This window comes from Acanthochromis polyacanthus, chromosome 20 (genome assembly GCF_021347895.1).
Source record: "Acanthochromis polyacanthus isolate Apoly-LR-REF ecotype Palm Island chromosome 20, KAUST_Apoly_ChrSc, whole genome shotgun sequence".
In the NCBI taxonomy this organism is placed as follows: domain Eukaryota; kingdom Metazoa; phylum Chordata; class Actinopteri; family Pomacentridae; genus Acanthochromis; species Acanthochromis polyacanthus.
Genome location: NC_067132.1, coordinates 26,786,871 through 26,807,868, shown reverse-complemented (window position 1 = coordinate 26,807,868; position 20,998 = coordinate 26,786,871). Strand labels below are relative to the sequence as shown.

The 20,998-nt window shown below is 40.2% G+C and overlaps 1 protein-coding gene across 1 annotated transcript in view; it reads left to right on the top strand.

Annotated features, from left to right (window-relative positions):
- The first annotated feature begins 1,156 nt into the window (after nucleotides 1–1,156).
- The window catches only part of LOC110964298 (cadherin-20), a 108,297-nt gene continuing 88,455 nt past the window's right edge, over nucleotides 1,157–20,998 (top strand). The window contains exon 1 of the mRNA XM_022212979.2: nucleotides 1,157–1,521. The gene's annotated coding sequence lies outside the window, so the exon portion shown is untranslated. The remainder of the gene's footprint in view (nucleotides 1,522–20,998) is intronic.

Sequence of the window (20,998 nt, the reverse complement as noted above, 5' to 3'; positions counted from 1 at the left end):
TGAAATTTATGTTGCAGGTGATGTTTCAGAGGACAAGACTGGTACTTGATGAGAACTGTGCAAAGTTTAGTGTTCTTTTTTAAGGGCAGCTCATACGTACCTACACCAGAGTTTTCTACCCCAAAGCTACCGTTAAAGAGGTTCTACATGGTCGATTCCTGCTTTCAGGACATGCACCAAGACTCAGTGTGTCCTCAAATGGCCTCCAAGTTTCCTGAGGTTGAAAAGCAGGTATTTACAGAGTCAGAACTGTCAACAAACACCACGTATACAGAACGGACAGCTAGCAGACCGTATCCCAATGAATTTGACGAAAAGTGAACTGAATTCTAATTGCAAGCTCCATCTTGAACTCAACGCAGAGTTTTGTGTTTTGCTGAAAATGTTTGGAAAGAATTGAAACGGCGTGTCAGCACATCTCCTATAGGTGACATCTAAGGGTAAGTGTTGCTGCTGCAGATATCGCCGAGGCATTTAAAATGGTTTACAATGTGGATGCAGAACGGACAGCCCAGGGGAGGGGAATTGTTGAGGGGTTAAGCTGCTCTAAGACTTTACAATCCGAGACTTGGGTGACGCATGAGGAGCTCCAGATTCAGTGAGCTCATCGGAAATGCCCGCAGGGACTCGAGCGGTTTGATTTTTATCCGTTTCCCAATGACTCAATACCTTCAATAAACTCCAATTAGATTTGTTTAGGGACAGTTAATTATTAATTAGCCCAGAGACGGAGAGCGGTAAATATTTGCTTATTCATCATGCATATTTCCTTGTTTTGCTCATGACTAGTTCATGAGGCTTTTTTTAAAAAGGTTGCATGTGTGCTGCATTCTAACACAACTGGCACACGATTGCACTTCGTTGCAGGTGTTGGAGCCATAATCTTTATCCCGGCTTCAGACAGTCTGTTGATAAAACCCAGTAAAGAGCAGGGACCACAAAAGTTAATAGACTATCACTCCCCCTAAAAAGAACTGATTTCCCATTCAGGAGGGTGAGAAAGGGGCAAAAGCGAGATCAAAAGAAAAAATAAAAAGAGAGTGTTTTGAGTCCCGTGGTTAATTCGGTGCCTTTCGCTGCGATTGCCGTGTCTAAACATTCATGAATCGAAACAGGGGGGAGGATTGGAGGGATGGGAGGCTGAGAAATGAAGGGGAATGGATGGAGTGGGCAGCACAGTGCTCAGACACAAGAGGGAGAGCTGCTGAGCGAGCCGGTCGACTCTCAGCCTCCGAGCAGGTAGAGCGAGCTCCGGAGAAAGAGTAGGGAGAAAAGAGAGAGAGAGAGGGAGGGAGAGAGAGTCGGTGTTTTCACCTGAAGATTACTTTGTCTTCACACTTCACACTCACCCCGAGTGCTGGGAGGAGCAGGAGCAGCAGCAGCAGCGAGGACGGAGTTGATCAGGAAGGCGGCAGCTCTTTGCTCTTTTGGACTTCACTGGAAAAAGGCTGGAAGGGTGGAAAAAAAGTGAGAAAACTGCAGTGAACGGAAGGAAGAAGTTGCGAGCATTGCACTTGAAAGGTAGGGTTTGTTTCTTTTATGCAATGAGTTTTTGTGCATGGGATAAATGAGGAAAAAAAAAAACAAAGGTAAGTGTGTTTTAAGGAGGCATCCATGCAGTGGGTGGATGTTTTATTACACTGTGCGAGTTGAATTGAGGGCACAATAATGGGAATAATAGAGAGAGATGGAGGACAGTGGCAGGAAAACGTGAAGGAGAGTTGGGCTGGAAAAGAGGAATAGCTCGCTGGCAGACAACTCAGTAACCAAGGCAGCTGACAGGAGGGACAGCCAACAGGGGACAGTGGATTTCTATTTTTCACCCTTCGCCGAGATAACCGGGCTCTGCCAAGTCCCCGGCCTCATCCCCCCGCGGATAAAGATTTCATTGTGCCGCCGCTGTGACGAATTCATTAAGCATCTCCATGTACTCTCCCCTGACTGCACTACTCTCCGGCTAATACTCCCCTTCGACCAGCCGCTCCCTCCCCTCTCTCTTTCATTGTGGTCTCAATTGGCCCCGTAATCAGCTCAACTCGTGTTGCGTCAACAGTTGTTTTTTTTTTTTGTTAGTTATTTTTTTACAAAGCTCCGCGGCGGATAATAAACCCACACTGAGCGATCTCCAGTTTTTTTCCCTCTTCCTTTTGGCAGGACCGGCCCCCAAAAGTTTATCAACCTTGCTTTCAGGATGCCACATGGGGTCGCTCTGCGGGGAAGATTTATTAGACGGCAGCTTCGGCCACTTTGCGGGCGTCGTGGGAATTTGAGGGGATTTTTGAGCCAGAATGGGTTGAGAAATCCTGCTGAAGTGCTGGAAATTCAGTAGAAAATGCAACATTCACACAATAAATGTTAAAATTCAATACCTTCGAATAGACATTTTGCACCAACAATGATCATATAATTACTCTGATGTGCTCGTGGTCAATAGAAATGTCGCCAAAAATTAAATAAAATGTGATTTCCATTAACTCTATGCAAGTGAATAAACTATTTTTGTCAGTAGGTGGCAGTAGAGGCTACATTATACATGGTTTGTAGTAAAAGAGTAGAAGAAGCTGATAACTAAAACAGTTATTTGCTAATCGCTGAAAAAGTCCGAAGAAGAGACAACTGTTTTTCGTAATAAAATTTCAGATTTGTCTTCAGGAACTGCTTTCAATCACGAAAGCTGTAATTGTTCTTTTAAATGTCAGGTGGTATTAGCCATGTTCTGTGCTAGACGATGAAAGACGGAAACGACCTAAAAGGCAAAACGTGAAAACTTGGAGAAAGTCTATTTAGAATCTTGCCATTTCAATTAACAGCACTTAAAAACGTAAACTACATTGGTGGTTGTACATCGAACAGAACTAGTAGAATTGCAGAAGAGGCTCAAAAACACAGAAAACAACCAATGTGAGAGTCAGCCATTTACCTCAAGAGTTAGTGCAGTTGGTGGAGACTAAACCGGGGCTAAAAGAAGATATACTAAGTACAAATGCTGTTTTGTGTCTTCTAAAGGTATGAATTTGCTGAGAACTTTAGTGTAATAACAACTTAATAACTGACTGCAGCTCGTTTCTGCTGCCCTCAAGTGGTCAAAATTATATCTATTTATGTATTTTTCAACCCGAGTTGACCTGAAGACGATGTAACTGGGATCAAAACGTGTCTGTTGAACTAAACTTGTAGCTTATCGCGAGCAAAGCTCCTTATTCATTCAGTTGTGCTCCTTTCCAGTGGTGGTTCTTGAAGCTTGACCATAATACTGCTTGATTAAAGCTAAAATTAGCCAAAGTTGTATAGCTCCAGTGCCCATTTTCATTTCCCATTAATCTTTTGATTATTTCACGATTAATTAGTTAGCTGTTGAGCCTGCAAAATGTCAGAAAATGGTGAAAACCCAAAGATATTCAGTTTACAGTCATTGAGGAGGAAATAAAACTGAAATATTCAAATTTATGAAGCAAATTTAGACTTTTTCTCTTTTTAAAAATACTGAAACCACTAAATTTAATGGTTGACAACTAATCAAGTGATACATCAATTGTTGCGGCACTATAAAGTCAAGGTTGTGTTTGTTGTAAAGAACTCATATCAGTTGGTTTTTCCATTAGTCTGGCAACTACATCCCATGTTTTGGCACCAAAATGCCACTTAGCTAAAGAGTTAACACAGATTCAAGTGGTTTGGAGGTGCTAAAGTTAACTTTAAAAGTTGTTTTATCACAACATAAGTGTCAGAGTTTTCAAGCTTGGATGCCATTTCAGAAATTTGTGAATTTTCAAGCCAAAAATCTTGTTTACCTGGCTTTATCCATCTCTCGTCAGGAGTGCAGTTCTGAGTTTATGTAAATTTAACAGCTTTCTTTGAAGCCAAGTAGATAAAATAAAAAAAATGACCCTGACTCTGACTTTAGTGAATTAGTTTGAAGAGGCAGTGATACTTTAATCACTATTGGGAACACTAATTAAATCCTTAAAGTGATCAGAAAAGTCTGAGTGAATACAAAAACAGCAGCAGTTGGAGAAAGCTGTCTGGCTTTAATGTGTGCTCACACTACACATTAGTCCTTTCAGGCTTTTCTCCACAATGGAGACCAAGTCATCAACCTTTAGGTAAAGGCTGCTACTGGCTTTATGGGCTCCTTATTGTTTCCAAGATGTGAGACACTTTGCTCGTGGTGAAATCAATAGTCCAGTAAATTCCTAATTGAATGACTGCAGGGCTCGGAGCCTGATGGTGCTTTATGGGCAACCAGAAGGCGCCTTTGAGAGAGCCGAGCAACAAGGGCGCTGCTGGCGTTGTTGTGGTCTGGGAATCGGCGTCACGTCAATCAGCCGGCGGGTCGGCGTTTGTACACCTGCCATGTCACGCTCGAGATGAAGCCGGTGTCACGTTACCTCCAGTTTGCCTCTCTTCCTTTGAAAATACGTTTGTTTGTTGGCTCATTTGCTCAGCGTGTTTTCCCAGCGTTACTCGACACCGGGGAGTCGTGTCACGGGTGTCAACGTTGTGATCGAAAACCGTCCTCAGGGTTTGTTGAAGGCTACAACAAGACTTGTGGGTTTTTTGTTGTTTTTTGGCCCAGGAAACACCCGCATGGCGTTGTTCAGCAGCAGAGCGAATCCTTTTGTTGGGGCTGTAAGTCATCCGTCGCTGTCGCTGATGGATTGACCGACCTCGGGGGCTCTTGCTGCCACTTCAGCAGAGGCAGAGACTACAACGCATACTTTTGGTCAATTTGCTGGATGCCACGCTCGTGTCACACTGCAGAATCTCACTCATCACTTTGTTAAGCACCGTTGATCTGTTTTGCATTTAGATACGGTTTGACACCTAAATAACATCAGAAAACTGGAAGTATCGTTTAAAAGCTCCTCAAGTGTAGCTGAAATGATCATATAGACGAAGCTTCAAGTCTCTCTAGCTGCATTTGGCCACACTGCATAGGTCTGATTGTTTAAAATGTCTCCGTTTGCTTTGGTGCTGTAGGTTTGTGGCATAAAAACTAAAGTCTTCTGTATTTTTTAACTGTATTCTTCAAGTTTTGCTTTCTGTGGTCAGTTTACTGACCTGACAAAATGGGTACTTCCTTTATTGTTGTATGTCAAGTACCCAGTCCAAGGTTGTTCCTGCCTCAGAGTGGGCCTTTGTTGGGCGACTATTCATGGCAGTAAGTACGATCGATCAGCATACAATAAAGACATTCCGTATGTGTTAACTTATATGACAGAAGTGTAGTTATTTTGCTGCTCTCTCACCATTTGATGAACAAAATGTCTACTGTGCTGGAGTGAATGAACCCCCAATAACAAAACTTGTTTTATACTCAAGCTAGGACAACTATTTAAGTGAATTTACAGAAAATCTGCCAAAAAAAAACCCCCCTGCTGCTTACGTGAACGTAGTTTCCGTCCATTAGCTGTTGAATTTGTATTGTAAAACCTGTAGTTGAAATATGGCATTTATGTTGATTTCATGCATTAACTGGGGAAAAGTTACCTGGTCAGTGGACATTTGAGTCATATAGTTTGTCTTTTTGCTCAGTTTGTTTCCAAGTTTCCTCCTCAGCCAAGTTTTTTTGGTCTTTTTCTGATAATTCAACAGTTTTTACTCAAGTTTCTTTAACGCAAACCTAAAAGTTCGTCCAACTTTGCATTCGACTGATACAAAAAGAAGACTGGTACAGCTGGCATTTGGTTTGTGTTAAATGGTACGGGGGTGTAAACTGCGTCAAGACCGATACATATTTACAGGTTTGGCTCAAGATTTCTGCATTTTCAATGCATTTGCAGTCTTTTATGCAACCAGAACTTTGCTATTTGTTTAGTACTGCAAGTGAAAGAGACGGGGAGGTTATAAATTGTACTTTTCCTGGTTCCCACAATTCCTGTCTACATGTGCACTAAATTTCAAGATATGTAAAAGTTGTACATGTCCACATGGTGTACTCAGTTGTAATGAATGCAAAAGGGGTTTTGGAAGATGTTTTGGTAAACTGGCTGATTATATATGCGAGTTAAATGTTCACTATGTTAGAGTATTTACAAAAAAGGTGCTTACATCCCCATCGAGTCATTAAAATGAAACACAAAAGTTGGGCTGCAAGAGAATTTAGCTAATTTTCTGATCAACAGTAAAGCCTGTAAGTCTCTAATTTCATGAATTTTTTTGTGTGTAGATGTTTTTGAGAGTTGCATTTGTTTAATCTGTGATGAGAAGCTTGTTTAAAAGCAGCTGAAACCGGGACCAGGGTCCAATTTCGTATTGTTGCATGTGCAAATGTGGAATGATATGACAATAAAGAACCTTTGACCAGTTGTAGACACCGGCGTCCATTAGCTATGATGCTAACGATTAGCTTAATTGTCTTCTCATCTGTTCAAGACTTTCTCAATTAATTGTTCTATTGGTCTATGAAATGTTGGAAATGGTGAAAAAAAGCAAATAAGCGATTCCCTTAAATGTCTTGTTCTGTCCACAACCCCAAAATGTTAGGTTTATTGTCAGAAAATATTCACATTTAAGAAGCTAGAATCAGAGAATTTAGACACTTTTTCCTCTTAAAAAACTGTTAATCTACTAGCAAAAGAGTTGGTGACTAGCTAATCGATTATACCATGAGTCGCTGGGGCTCTACAAAACATGCTCTACATGTCTGTACACATATAACTTTGAACTGTTTAGAAAAGTGACAAAAGAGCCACATTTCTGCACTTTAACCACATTTGCAGATGTAGTTAAAGCGTCCGCTTAGCAGCTAAAGAAGAGGCGCATGGTGGACGAATGCAGCGAGGCAGCTGAAAGTACAACCGCAATTTCATCTGTCAGTAGCGACACAGCAGCAGCCTTAAAGAACACTGACGTCTGGTAATAAGCTCATTCCTGCAGAGTTTTTAAATACAGAAAACATCCCCCCGCTTTCATTCACCGCAGCGATATCCACCTGTGTGTGCGCACGCATCGTTTGTGTGTTAGTCGGAACAAATTTCTCAATGCCCGAGTCCGATCACGCACCAGAAGATGCAGGTTTTCATTTCATTAAGCTGCTCCTGCGACTCCCTCTAAACTCAAGACAGTGAATTATTCCATCCCCCTCTTGGGCTAAAGAAAGCAATCATGTTTTCTTTTTTTTCTTCTCCTCCCGGGCCCCGACTCTGAGGCAATCGGTCCATTCAGAATGAGAGTTGCTTACAGTAATGGACAGAAACACCTCATCTCTGAAAATTAATTTGCATTGATTCTCCCTCGTCCTTTTCCCCCCTTCCTGCTCCGACGAGGGTTTTTGAGGAGGAAGTTTCAAATGTTCAAGGCCATACGTTGAAAAAAAATCGATTTCTAAATGAGGCTGACGTGAGAGGCGAGCTGCCCCTCTTGGTAGTCCTCGCTGTGGCTCTGAGCACATAAACTTTAGTTAACTGTTGCACGGAAGCACGCTGTGGTGGATATTTGTTTTTCTCTGGACAACTGGTAGCCTCTAATTCAATCCATAGTTAGGCCTGTGTGTCCAAATGTTTCATAAATAACCCCAAATCTATTCATCTGTCATTCTAATCATGCCTTAAACCCCTCGAAAACAAGACATCGCTGTGACTAGGCTACGTTTCTGCTTCTGTATGTGTCTGACTGTAAATCTACATCAAAACTACTTGCTGTCATTAAGAAAGAGCACTTTATTGTTGGCATCTGGTGGTAATTCACTAAGGATTGAGCTATCAAGCTATTGAGCTTGAAAGAAAACAATACAGAAAGACAGGGTGCAGGTCATGCTGAAGGAGCTACACTTGAACCTTATTTTTCTTGGCTAAACAGCCGGCAGGTTTAATCTGATTGAATATTTGTGATGTATTTAGATTATTATGTGATGAGAGAACTTTCTACCTGTATTTAAAGGGTTTTTCTTCAGTCTCTCTTCAGTTGGTGGCTAAAACTGGTAACTCAGGGCTAGCTCTTTCCTTCACTAAGGCTGTGTCCGAAATCGCATACTGACGTACTACATACTACATTCTCAATGAGTATATACTGTATACTACGTACTATAAGTATGATTAGAATGCCAACCGTTCACACTGTAGTATACTACTATGTTTCCCATAATGCATTTCAAACCTCCGACGACAAAAACCGGAAGTACGGCTATCAAATATCTCGGCTGAATGCCGGCTTCAGGTTGATTTTACGCTAACAAACAGTCGCATAATTAATGTGGCAATTTCAAGCCGGCACTCCTCATGCAGTTATTAGCCAGATTATGCGAATCGTTTCAATTGTAGCTGCAGGCTACTGGAGGTAGCTGCTACTTGTTCTGTATGCAAAGCGAGCTGCTGCAACTAGCTGCTAGCATTCAGCAGCACGTTGTGAGGCGTCTGAGAAATTTAAAACGTTGGTCAGAAAACGCCTATTTCTAAAATCTGTGGGGTGATTAGGATGACTACTTAACCACATGAAATAAAATAAAAATCGCCCCGGTCCGGCCACAGATCCCGCGGAGGCTTCCATTTCGGTGGATAGCTCGCAAAGCATTATGGGGCGGTTGAGTATGACTAGTGTGGTCACCGTGCATGCTTAAAAATTTTCCGGAACTAGTATACATCCTGGTATTTCTCGCGTACTCAGTCTTTTCATACTATCTAATGTGAACGCACTACATACTTATTTTGACGTCACACTTAGTATGAGTAGTATGTTAGTATGCCATTTCGGACACAGCCATAGTGTTTATTTCAGTAAGTTTTTAATCATTAGCAACATACATACTGTGCTTTTACACATTTGTGATTAAACACTTCTTCAAATTGCTCAAAATATCCTGATTAGCAGAATCCACGTGGTTAAAATGTAGTCCAAGACATGTTGCACCATAATGAGCAGAAGCTAGCATGCTAACTAGCCTTTACTAAGAGAAATGTACACATCACAAAACCGTGGTTTAAAGAAATACAATCAAAAGAGAAATGTTTTTTCCTCCTCCTAAAGTACGGCTATGTGAAAGTAGGCAGAGATCATCTTCTATGGCTCTACACTGTAAAAAAATATTTTTTTAGGAAAAAAATGTCACTGATTCATTTATTTTTTAAAGTTATTTTTATTTTATAGATTGTTCTCATTTTGAAAATTTCAGATATTAACTAAAATCCAAGACAAAAGTACTGAAAGGGTCTTTATTTTTTAATGGTAAACATTGACATCAAAAATCTGTATTTTACTGAATGTTAATTCTGCCTTTATAAAACTTGAAATTCTATTTTTTTTTACTGTATTTAAATTAGTAAAAGTATGATTTTGCAGATTTTTTTCTGCTTTAAGTTGTAGATAATGTAAATTCAAAGAAAAAATGATAAATTTACATGTTGCTTGTTAAAAAAAAGCAGACCACAACTTTGTATAATTGTCCACATGCAAAATTAGTATTTTTAAAAATACAAATTTGTTTCCTTTACAATGTGTGACTGTAAAATTACACTGTTTTGCTGTATTTAAACCAGCTAAAATAGAATTATTTAAGTATTTGCCTTTATTTTCACTTTTTTAACAGTAATTGGGATGTTACAGTTTTCTTTTTGCTGGATTGTTCTTTACAGTTTACCTATAATTTCAAATTTCTTATATAGACTTTAGACCATCAGGACAAACTTTCTGTAAACTGAAAGCAAAAAAAAAACAAAACAGAAAACCCTTTCAGACTTTCTTCAAGTTGAAAATTTAGTGAGAAAATGGCTCTGTTGGGAACTACTTTCCATTCGATGGGTGTGCAGGTCTGACAGTAAACAGGATGATGTCAAACTGTCTTACTGTATGCCAATAGAGGATTCGAGGAGGCTCTCCCCTCTCCCAATAAAAGCTTAATTCATGCAACAGCAAATGTGTTCACTGTCAACCTGTTCAAACATCCTACCTACTCAGTTATCACACTCTGGATTAGACCATCAAGGGGAAAAAACAGCTAAAATATAAGTGCAAACTCTGATCCGCAATTACATCAAAATCAAACAGCCCCAGTTTAATTTTTTACCAATCCATCTCCGGGGCACAGGAGAAAAATAAACAGCTAATCGACCTTGAGTGAAGGCCAATGTGATGATCACATTGCATAAGGAATACAGCTCGACCTTGGTCCTGGCAGACAGTGATTACGTTTTATTGGCCCAAAAAAAGGAGCCCAATACTCACCAATGTACTCTGGCTGAATAAAACCGAGCGAGATGGGGAATGAATTATGGCCTCTGGAGTCGGTGTGCTCCAGTCAACTTTTTTCTATCCTACAGCAGTGGAGGGGATGAGCTGCCATAAATCTGACCCACGGATCCATTAGGTTTCTCTACTCTGCATGGCGCTTCACTCTCCCCGTCCATTTTTTAACATGCAAGCAGTGTGGAGTTTGTTTGTGTTTGCCAGTTTTGCTAATTAATTGCTTGAATTGTTGGTTTGGTTCACATCCGTGCATGGATTTATTCTCAAAGAGCAATGACTTAATGTGAATTGGACCTGAGGAGTGTTGGAGCTGGTTCAAAACAGACCCACTGATGACTAGATCCAGTTTGAGACCTGAAATGACCCAAGGAAAAGTGAGAAGCAGATGCATAATGCGTCATTAATTAGCAAGAAGCTGCAGAGAAAAAGACTTATTCATGACCCAGAAGTCCAAAAGAACTTTGAACTTGTTTCACCTAAGTTGTAACATACAACTCAAGTCTTAACATGCTTCATTCACCAAAGAACAGAGCATAACTGCAGCCCAGGTATGATTTCGCTAGAACCATGTGGGACCCCTATATTTATCTGCCATCGGTTCTGAAAATGGATACTACCATTTCCAAGCTCCCTTCAAAAATTACCCAATGTTGAGCCCAAGATCTCATCTGGAAACTTCTTGAATCCATTTACACCAAACAGGCAGAACATTAAAACCCCCTACCTAATATTACCACCATAGAGGTTGGACTCACGGGACCAGAACACCTCTGGGTCAGTGGTTGGTGCATCCGATTAGGATTTTGGGAGTTTTGAGGGTGGATCAACACCTTTGGTGCTTTGTTTTGTTCCCGGGAAGTTTTTGAGGTAGATGCTGAGGTACTTTGTTCTATTAGGGCCATTGCTGTGTCCGTGGTTGAAACAATAGAAGACTTTCCACTGCAGGAACAAGTGCAAGGAGGCTCAAATGTTTATAGGAACGGCCCTGAAATTGGCACTTTGAGTCCATCTCCAAAGTGGTGTAGGATTCAACAGCTTGGACTGTGGCGTTAACTCAGAACGCCAACAAATCTAGACGTAACTTGAGTACAGTGATCACACAGAAAGCACACTACAAACTATGGACAGAAATTTAGCTAGCCCTTTAAGGTCTGGGCAATTTCCGCCCAAAATTTCTACTGAGATTTACAGAAAGTAAATTGAATGCTGTTCTTGAACTGTTTGGAGTACATGCATGGTTGGGGTCTCATTTGAAAGCTGACAACCTGAATTTTCACCCAGTGCAGTCAGAATTACTCTAGGTGCTACTGGCACAGAGTATTTCATGTTGGCACACACTGAATTAGGATGAATTTTTTTCTCGCCTACATTTTTTCCCTAATTAAACACCTGAAAATCAGTGTGGCAGCACTGTAAGAGCTTGAAAACACAATATTGCAAAAGCCTGGGGTCTTACATAGTTCAGGTCAAAATTTCAGAGCAATACTACAAGAAATGAGTGTTTCACACATGTATTTGTACTGATATGCTCCGCCCCTGTCAATGTTGGATACAATCTTTATACACTGTGCACGCTCTTTACAGAATGGTATAAATTCATTTTCACATTATTTTCATTCCAAAAACTCATAAAGAACTCAAAAAATCACTTCAGATAGGCTTCAGTGTCGATCACACACACAGATTGAGAGGAATACAGAGAAACAGCAGGTGGAGCCCGGAGCTCACGAATGAAATATCATATAAAGCCGCTGGCAGAGGCGGGATTTATATTCAAGCCATTCAGCAAGCTCATTGGCTACCAGGCCTGTCAATCTAACGTTTCCTCCGGCGTGATTTGCTGAGAAACAAGTCAATCAAGTGATGTAATCGATATCTGTCAGACTCGGCCATGGTTGGCTATATCGCCGAAGTAGGCGGAAACGAGTCACCTGATTGGTTGAAGTCCGGTTTGAAGCGGTAGAGAAGCGTTCAGTATCCATTTTGAATCGCGAACAAAGGGAATAGGACCGTGTATGATAAAGTTATAATAGAAAGATGCAGTGAATATGAAACGCACAGCGCCACCACGCGCCGCGTGCACGCGCACGGAGCCGATCGTTTTCTGGATTTTTTACTTATTTCGAGACATGTTTTGGCCAAAGTATTATACTGGATTGTTTCCTCTGGATGGCTAAGCTTGGGTTCTGGCCGGTTTTTGTGGATTATCTTCTTTTATGACCAGAAACGAGCGTCCAAACTGCGTCGACAGGTGAGCTGTGCACGTTTACATGACTTGTTGTTTGTTGGATAAATGTGTTTATATTACCCGCTGTGGTAATCACATCTGAAAGTGGTTTATACCGGCGGATTCATGAGAATCTCAGCTTTCTATGTGTGTATAGTGTTTGTATAATCGTGTTTGCAGTGTCCTTCTATTTTAAAAAAAGCGTATACCGATAAAAAAAACGGCCCGCCCGCGGGCCGGCGTACTTTAACGGGCTAGAAAAGTTTTTTAAAAAAAATGTCTCCAAGCTCAACAAATCAACAATTATCTTTTGTAAGTTCAAACAATCAGCATAAAAACCTGCACAACAGGTACTTTATTCCTTCAAAAACAACCTTGAAAGATGTTCTACAGAGGATGTTCTTGCAGTTAGACCAAAGGTTTGGGCGACTCTAAAGAGGCTGCAGTGGAAATGGTCTCATTAGGAAGGGAACATTCTCATGAATGCCAAGATCCGAGGTTTTCCCAACAGAGCATTGCAGTGTGATGAAATAATCAATGGTATTCACTCAACTGGTCAGTAGGTTTGTGTACATTGAATATGACTTAAATCCAGGACCTGAGACAACAAACTTAGACCTCCGGAAATGGAAAATGCTTAATCTGCAAAACATTTAGACGGCAGTGCTGAAGGGCCAACAATAGCTGTGCTTTCTCGCAATACTTAAATTGTGCATAGGAAAATTAAAGGCTCACACTAACTGTTAGAACACTAAAAGTTACATGCATCAAAGACCCTATCCACTGAAAATCAAGCGGTTTTTCTCCCTTCTTGACATGTCCACACAGTGTTTTTTTTACATGCTGGAAGACTTATGAGCGGAAACAGCAGTCAGCACCACGGCTGAGTAACTTGGAACTGAACCAACGACCGTATCAAAAACACAAACGCAGACATCTTGGGTTTCATTCACTAGAAACCAAACCTGTCAGCTTGTAGGGTGGAACTTTCTGTATTGGTATTCTTCTTCAGAATTAGTTTTCCACATATGGCTGAATTACTCTAATACTACAATCTGACATTGCGTAGATAGTTTGAGTAGCGTTGGTATACTCGAGCTGCAACCAAGGTGGACAGAGATACAGGAACTTCATAGATTTAAGAATGAAATTATTATTTCCATGTAAAAACCTTCCAAATATTTAACTATATACAATACCATTCAAAAGTTTGGCGTCACTTAGAAATGGCCTTGTTTTGGAAAGAAAAGCAGTTTTGTACAATGAAGATAACATTAAATGAATCATAAATCCAGTGTAGACATTGTTAATGTGGTAAATGACTATTCTCGCTGGAAACGGCTGATTTTTAATGGAATATCTCCATAGGGGTACAGAGGAACATTTCCAGCAACCATCACTCCTGTGTTCTAATGCTACATCGTGTTAGCTAATGGTGTTGAAAGGCTCACTGATGATTAGAAAACCTTTGTGCAGTTATGTTAGCACATGGATGAAAGTGTGAGTTTCCATGGAAAACATGAAATTGTCTGAGTGACCCCCAAACTTTTGAACAGTCATGTACATGTAGCTGAGTTTGTTGGGGTTTAATCCTATATACTCGTATCATCCCTTTTGCTTTTAGGATTATTCATTCCAAATCCATATATCTAAGATTGCGTAAGATTTGTTGACTAGATGGAGAAAAATTTTACTTTTTCTGGTGTGAATCCTGTGCCAATTCAGCAATTATGAGCAAAGTGGAGGTTTTATCATAAATGGCCTCTTAGTGTTGACATCCACACCAGTCCTCCTTTGACTCATGAGTGTACTTTCCACTAAAAACAAGAAGAAGAAAAAAGAAAGATGATGTAGTTTCTGGGATCGTCTGTGCAGTAACCGAAGCTGGTTTCTGCTTCTTTTCATGTCCGGGCTTGATGTGAAACCTGCTACCACAGTCCTGGATGTGTTTGTGTGTATATTTCTTTGTCCATAAGCTGTCAGTACATGTGTATACGCGGATGTGTGTGCGTTTGCATCAGCGCAGATTGCTCGTGAAATATGACCTCTGGAAAAGTTTCCTGTCCGCATTCTCCTCTTTGAACTCCAATCCATTATCTTCAGGTATCGAATTCATCCCAACAGGTGTAGTGTGTTAAATGATATGGGCTCGTGGCAGCCTGCCACAGACGCAGGGATGAAAGAGAAGATCGGCTGTCGAACGCCGGCCGCTCTGCTAACGCACACAAACACTACCAACATACTTTACACATTTCACAGAGGCCCCATACTGCAGGTATCACCCGCATCATCTGCAGCTGTGAGGGAAGTGAGAGGCCGACATCTGATGGAAGTTTTCTTTTTCTTTCTCGAAGACTCAAGTTTTTTTGAGATTTATTGCAATATAAGATACAGTTTGCTTTCTGATTGGCTGAAGAGCTTTCTGTCTGAGCCTTCCTCAAACATCGTTTTTCTTTCATATCCTGAAGCATCCGATCGATACAGCGTGAGCCGCGCAGACAAAGAAAACAGACTCAGAAAAGTAAAGTCTCACATCTGTTTCCTTTCCCGCTGTTTGCCGAGACGGGCGAGAACTGCTGCTTGTTTGAGGTGGAACAATAAATCACTGTCTGCACTGTTTGCCTCACAGAACTGGAGGGGAAATGGTTTAGGTTCATCCACTGCTGAGAAACTCTACTACTACACCGCTATCAAATAAGGTTGATGTGTAAAATGTCCATCAGACAAGGAATTCTTCAATGTGTTGGCTGTGTCTCTTTGTTCAGGTTTACTGTTTTTGGGTGTTCAACACAGTTCTAATTAGTGTTTTTGTAACAGTGGAATGGATGCGGGAAACTATATATTGATTGTAAAACAGGATTTAACAGATCCAGAGACATTTTCCTCAAGATGGTGGAGATGAAAAACAGAGCTAAAAGCAGAGTGAACATTTGACAGGTGACCAAAAATATGACTCCACTTTGTCTGCTTGATGCATTATTGAGCAACTGCTTGCTAACTTCAAAAGGTGTTAAAATATTAGTGGTCAGGAAAGATGTAAGGTCGTCGCTTTCTGATCTTTATTTAATCAAAGTTCAAGAAAATGTTATTTATAAAATGACAGGCTGTTTATAAATCCACAAACGGAATGTTGGACATAATACACTGCGGTTAATTTCACCCTGACACCTTTTTCTAGAATGTAATGGCATTGAAAGGATAATTTTGGTGGATTTCCCTTTAATGTGGCTACTACAGCTCTATGTGTTACACTAACTTTGCACCCTACAGCTCTTTTGGGGAGATTCAGGGAAACAAGAAGTCATACTCAAAAGTATATATTAGAGTGACAAGTGTGAGATTGCCGCAGCTTTCTAAAAATGCGGTCAATAACTTACATTTTTGTTTTTATTAGACTGGAACAGACATTTTGCCCTCCATCTGGGACAACCTCCTAATTACGCATACTTCGTTCTTGTTGCTCTACATGGTGATTGCATGTGTAAAGCTGAGTATAGATCTCATTTGGCTGTAGAAGTTGGCATAGGATCACTGTCTTTGTATATCCCGCCATAATTTAACACATAGTTGTTGTCCCGACATCAGTAAGTCTCATTAAAGTCTCTGTCATGGTGCTCCTTTACTTGCTAAACCCCCACAATGCCATTTGCTTGCCATCATGGAAGCATCCATCTCTTGGGGTTGCTACTGTATTAAAGAGTAACCAGGAACTACAGCTGATCTACAGTACCTGAAGTGCATATTAACTAGAAAAATTGCACCAGGTATTGGCAGATAAGAAATATTAAATGACGGATTGGAAACAAAAAAAACTTGATAGAGGTATCCTTCTTTCAAATGATTGGTTTTAGGAGCCATTTTTGTGCAACATCTTGTTTCCCTGATGCAAAGTTAGGATGATCCATAGAGACACAATCAGCACATTAGTAGGAAATACAACAGGTTAAAAAAAATACTGGAACTATGGAACTACGGTAAAGTACCAGATATTTAAAAATTAGAATGAATTGTTTATGTAATTCAACCAAACCATACAATTAACAGATTGCAACTTTAAGGTCAGATTTGGCGCCTTTCGCAAGAATTTTTAACTCATCTGTAATGACGTAAACATGCAGAAAAGTCACGACAACAGCTGTCAGAAGTCCCATCACTGTCCTAGTTTAGCCCACCAAAATATCTCCATAAAGTTTCCATCATGGTGCTCCCACAATGCTCTCTGGTTACCAGCACGAAAACAACCACCTCCTCCGGCTACTACAGTACTGTGCAAATGTATGAAGGAGAACCCAGGTACTACAGCTGATCTACAGTACTTTAAGTGTGTATTTTCTTGGAAAGTGGAATCTTAAGTGTTAGAGAATCGTCTTGTATAATTAAAATATTGACAGAATTGTGTGTCATTCAAGCAATAAACAAGAAAAATACCGTCCATCCATCCATTCTCTATACACCGCTTTATTCTCACTAGGGTCGCAGGGGGCGCTTCTTTATAACTTAATGTATGCCATATTTGCTCAGTTTTCTGTTGTTTTTTTTAGCTTCAAAACAGTTTCTTTAAAATGTGTTCAGACTTGCTGTCTTGCACCTGAAGGATATATGTCGCTCAGCTCAGTGAGAACGTATTAATTTCGTCGAACGCCTTGTGTTTCCTGCTGTTGGATGAGGCCGACATCACCGTCGCCTTGTTGCTGTGATGGGTGGGAGTGGTGGGGCGGAGAAGACGCCATTCCAAACCCCTCTACGCTCCAACACCGGTGAGCCGTTTGATCTCCGTCTACCCAGGTTCAAAAGAGATCTACCCTTCAACCGCAGTCACAACCCTCTTCTGAAAACACACACTTCAACGCCAGGCAGCCCTCCCTCCTTCCTCCTCCCGGTATCATTATTCTTTCCTTTGAAATCACATTACCTGTGTCCTCTTTGTGAGCTGAGGAGTGTATAGTGGTAGATGAGACAGAATAGAAAATGTAGAGGAGGAGTGAAGGGAGGAAATAACCACAGCGCGAGTTCGTTATCGCCTGTCTACAGGAATTCCCAGTCAGGTGGGAGGATCAGTTTCTCTTCCTACCACAGTCAGAGTCTCCCGAGGAGATTTGTGTTTCTCGTGTGGTATCCATGAAATCAAACTTGAAGGAGAAGCATTTCACATTTCCCAGTAAGCATGGTTTTCATGGCTCACAGGTCAAAAAGCATCCAGACGTCTGGACTGGACTGAATTAAATTCAAAGCTGGATGTTTTAACAGTCCAAAAAAATCTCTATTTGAACTGCAACTAATTCCTTGGCCTGTACTGGAAGAGTTTTTTCTAATTTAATACATCATTAATTGATTTTTTGAACACTAAAAGGCACTAAAACAGTCTTCTAGCTGATATAGCATTACATGCTGGCAAGCAGTTGTCCGTTTACATTCTTAACAAACACAAAGTAACATTAGCATTAATTTAACATCAGTTGCTTAGCATGTGATGAATTAAATTAATAATATTTACACCATATTAGCTCTTTATGTAATTTAAAGTAGCTTTAGTTCTCATTTTGGCCAGTGGAACAAACTGCAAACATCCCGAAAGTTGATATAACCAACATGCTAACTAGCAGTTGCCTCTTTGTGTGGAGCAATATTAGCATTAATTTGGAGTCAAGTTTCTGGACCTATTTTGGGTGTTATCTCCAATATTTAATCCCCAAAAGTCTTTTTAAGCTAGTTTTACTTACAAAACATAAGACTGACTCGCATATAAAGTTGGTATAGCCAACAAGTTGAGAAATATTTGCAGATTTTACGAGCATAGCGCAATGTTAGCATTCATTTGACCTGAATTTGTGGGACCATTTCTAATGTTGTTTAGTCTTTGAAGGTTATTTTAGCTAGTTCTACCAATAAAACACGAGAGAAATCAGCATACAAAGTTCATTTAGCGAACAAGCTAAGAAAGATTGCAAATTTATACTGGCAGAGATCAACATTAGCATTCATTTGAAGTTGTATTCCTGTCTACTGTAAAGAATTTTCCATCTGTTAAACTTAAAGATACAGCAGTTGTAGGTTCTAAAACCTAAACATTAAGCTGATAAACACTTTGCAGCATTGGTTGTTACTTCTTGATGGGTTGTCACTATCAAGTCATTTGACCCATTATTAATGCTAAAGACATACTGATGAGTGGAGTAATCAGCTAACAGCTGTGTTTTTCCAGACAGAAATATTAGTATTAATCTGAGTTGACTTTCTGGGCCTATTGTGTAAATATAATCTGTCGTATATACTCTTCTAAAGCCATTTTAGCTAGATTTACTCATAAAAAAAGACAGACAAGCTGATATACTTGACAAATCTAAGCAACTTTCCCAAATTCATACTAACGTGGAGGAACATTCATTTTAATTTGAGCCACTTCGAATGTTATCTGTAATATATATTACTCGAAAGCTGGTTTTACTTGTAATACACAAGAAGGCTGGGATGTAAAGTTGATTTAGCTAACAAGCTGAGAGACATTAGCATTTTCTACTAGCGCAGAGTAACATTGACATCCTTTTCAACTTATTTCTGTTCATTTTTAAGCATTTATATTCCTTTTTGCTCCATTTTGGTTTCCACCAACATCTCGGGGAAATATTCCTATGTTAAACAGTTTTTTTTTTAAAGTCCAGTTGTGGGTTGTAAAACCACACCACTGACCTGAAAAACACTGTTACTACAAGTCACTCAAAGTCACAAGTACAGCTTTATATTTTATAAAACATGAAAAACTAAAACGTTTGGATGTTTATTTCGTAAATTCACAATATAAAGTGGTTAAAGATTACAAAAATAATCCATAATCACAATAAAAAACACTGTTTTGATGTGTAAAAGATGTTATTAACCAGAAAACTGAGCTATTTATTTTGTCTCACTGTCCTTTATATGTTTTTAGGCTTGAGAAGAAACCAAATCAGTGCTTCTTGGGTTTAATTTCCTGCTCTAAAAAATCTGACTGAGTGTGTATCATTACTTGGTGGTTGTATCTGTCAATGGAGGACAGGATCACAATGATTTGGCATCTCCTCTTAACTTCAGCGGCGAGCTCTTGTGGCCGTATGTTTGAGTAAGCGTCTGTCTTGTACAACAACCGAAGTGGGCCCCGGGATCCATGTTTGCAGTCACTTCAATTCTTAAGTCCTACCTTTAAATATTTGAAGAGCCAGACACGAATTAAGAACAAGAAGAAGAGAGGCGGCGCAGCGCACATGCAAGAATAGGAAGCATCCATAATGAATGCTCCTCAGTTCCCTCTCTTGATTTATTTCAAGGCGAATGAGCATGGCGAGCGAGAACGGAATTAACACGTTTTACACATTTAACATGTGATGTGAATGTGAATTGGTTTTTTTTCTCCGAGCACTGATTATTATTTAAAGAGAATATCCAACATGTTCCCTGTCAGTCAGGGATTGCCAGGTGTGCAGTGTAGTCTAGTGTATCCACTTTTCCCTCTTCCTGCCTCATCTATGTCAACTCCGGTTTGTCATTTCTGACATTTCCCCAGAATGTTTCTGAAAAGTGCCAGACAACATGCTGTATGCAGCTGCAGGTTACATGCGAGCTACAGTGGAGAAAAAAATGGGAGTCGCGTAGTGCATCCATGTCCTGTAGCTGTACGGCACCATGGTCTACTGAACCCACTGTTTGAGAAATTGGTCTCCGTCTTACAATGGATTTTTCTCTGTATGATGCTACAAATGGCAGAAAACGTCATCTGTGGCTTTCATACGCTGCTGGGGTTGAGGTATTTTTACCGGTCACCTCAGTTATCTAGAGAACATTATATATATATATATATATATATATATATATATATATATAAATATAACAAGAATGCACCAATACACAATCAAGAAGTATGTGTTCGGTGCAGAGCTTTACAGGATTTGAATGTAACTTGTCTGTAGATGACAACATATCCTTCCAAAGATAAGATATAATCAAGGAAATGTCTCCCGGCATAGAGCTGGCAAGGTGGTTAAAGATTCTGAACTACCCTTAAGCAAAAACACTGAATCCTATCCTGTTCATTCTCTGGTGGGCAAACCAGCCAAAGACTGCAAAAATAATAACAATAATTTCCCCCCTTCTTTCTGTTTGTTTTGTGATGGGATTTGGAACATAATCATAGGAGAACTGCTATTTGAAAACAAGAAAAAAGCATCTCAGACCTTCAGAGTCATGTTTTATTTGCTCGGCGGACACTCTAATCTGTCATTTCAACGCCGACAGCTTTACACGTTTGGCGTCGCCGGATGAATTTGATGTTTATTAGAGCAACTGCAGTAAATTACGTCTCGCGAGGAAGAGGCTACGGTGCAGTTTATTCCCTTCTCTGACAATTACACCGAACCACACTTTTGTTGCTTTACTACAGTTTGGAAATTATAATCTGCAACTTTACATGGTGATTAGTATTCAAACACAGCAGAAAAACAAAGACAGAGCGGATCCCTGCAAATATGGCAAGCCAGGAACAGAAAAACCGAGATGGTGTGAAAGACAAAAGCAAGACAGACGTATGTAAACAGAGCAGGCGGAGAAGAAAAGGCGAGGTGG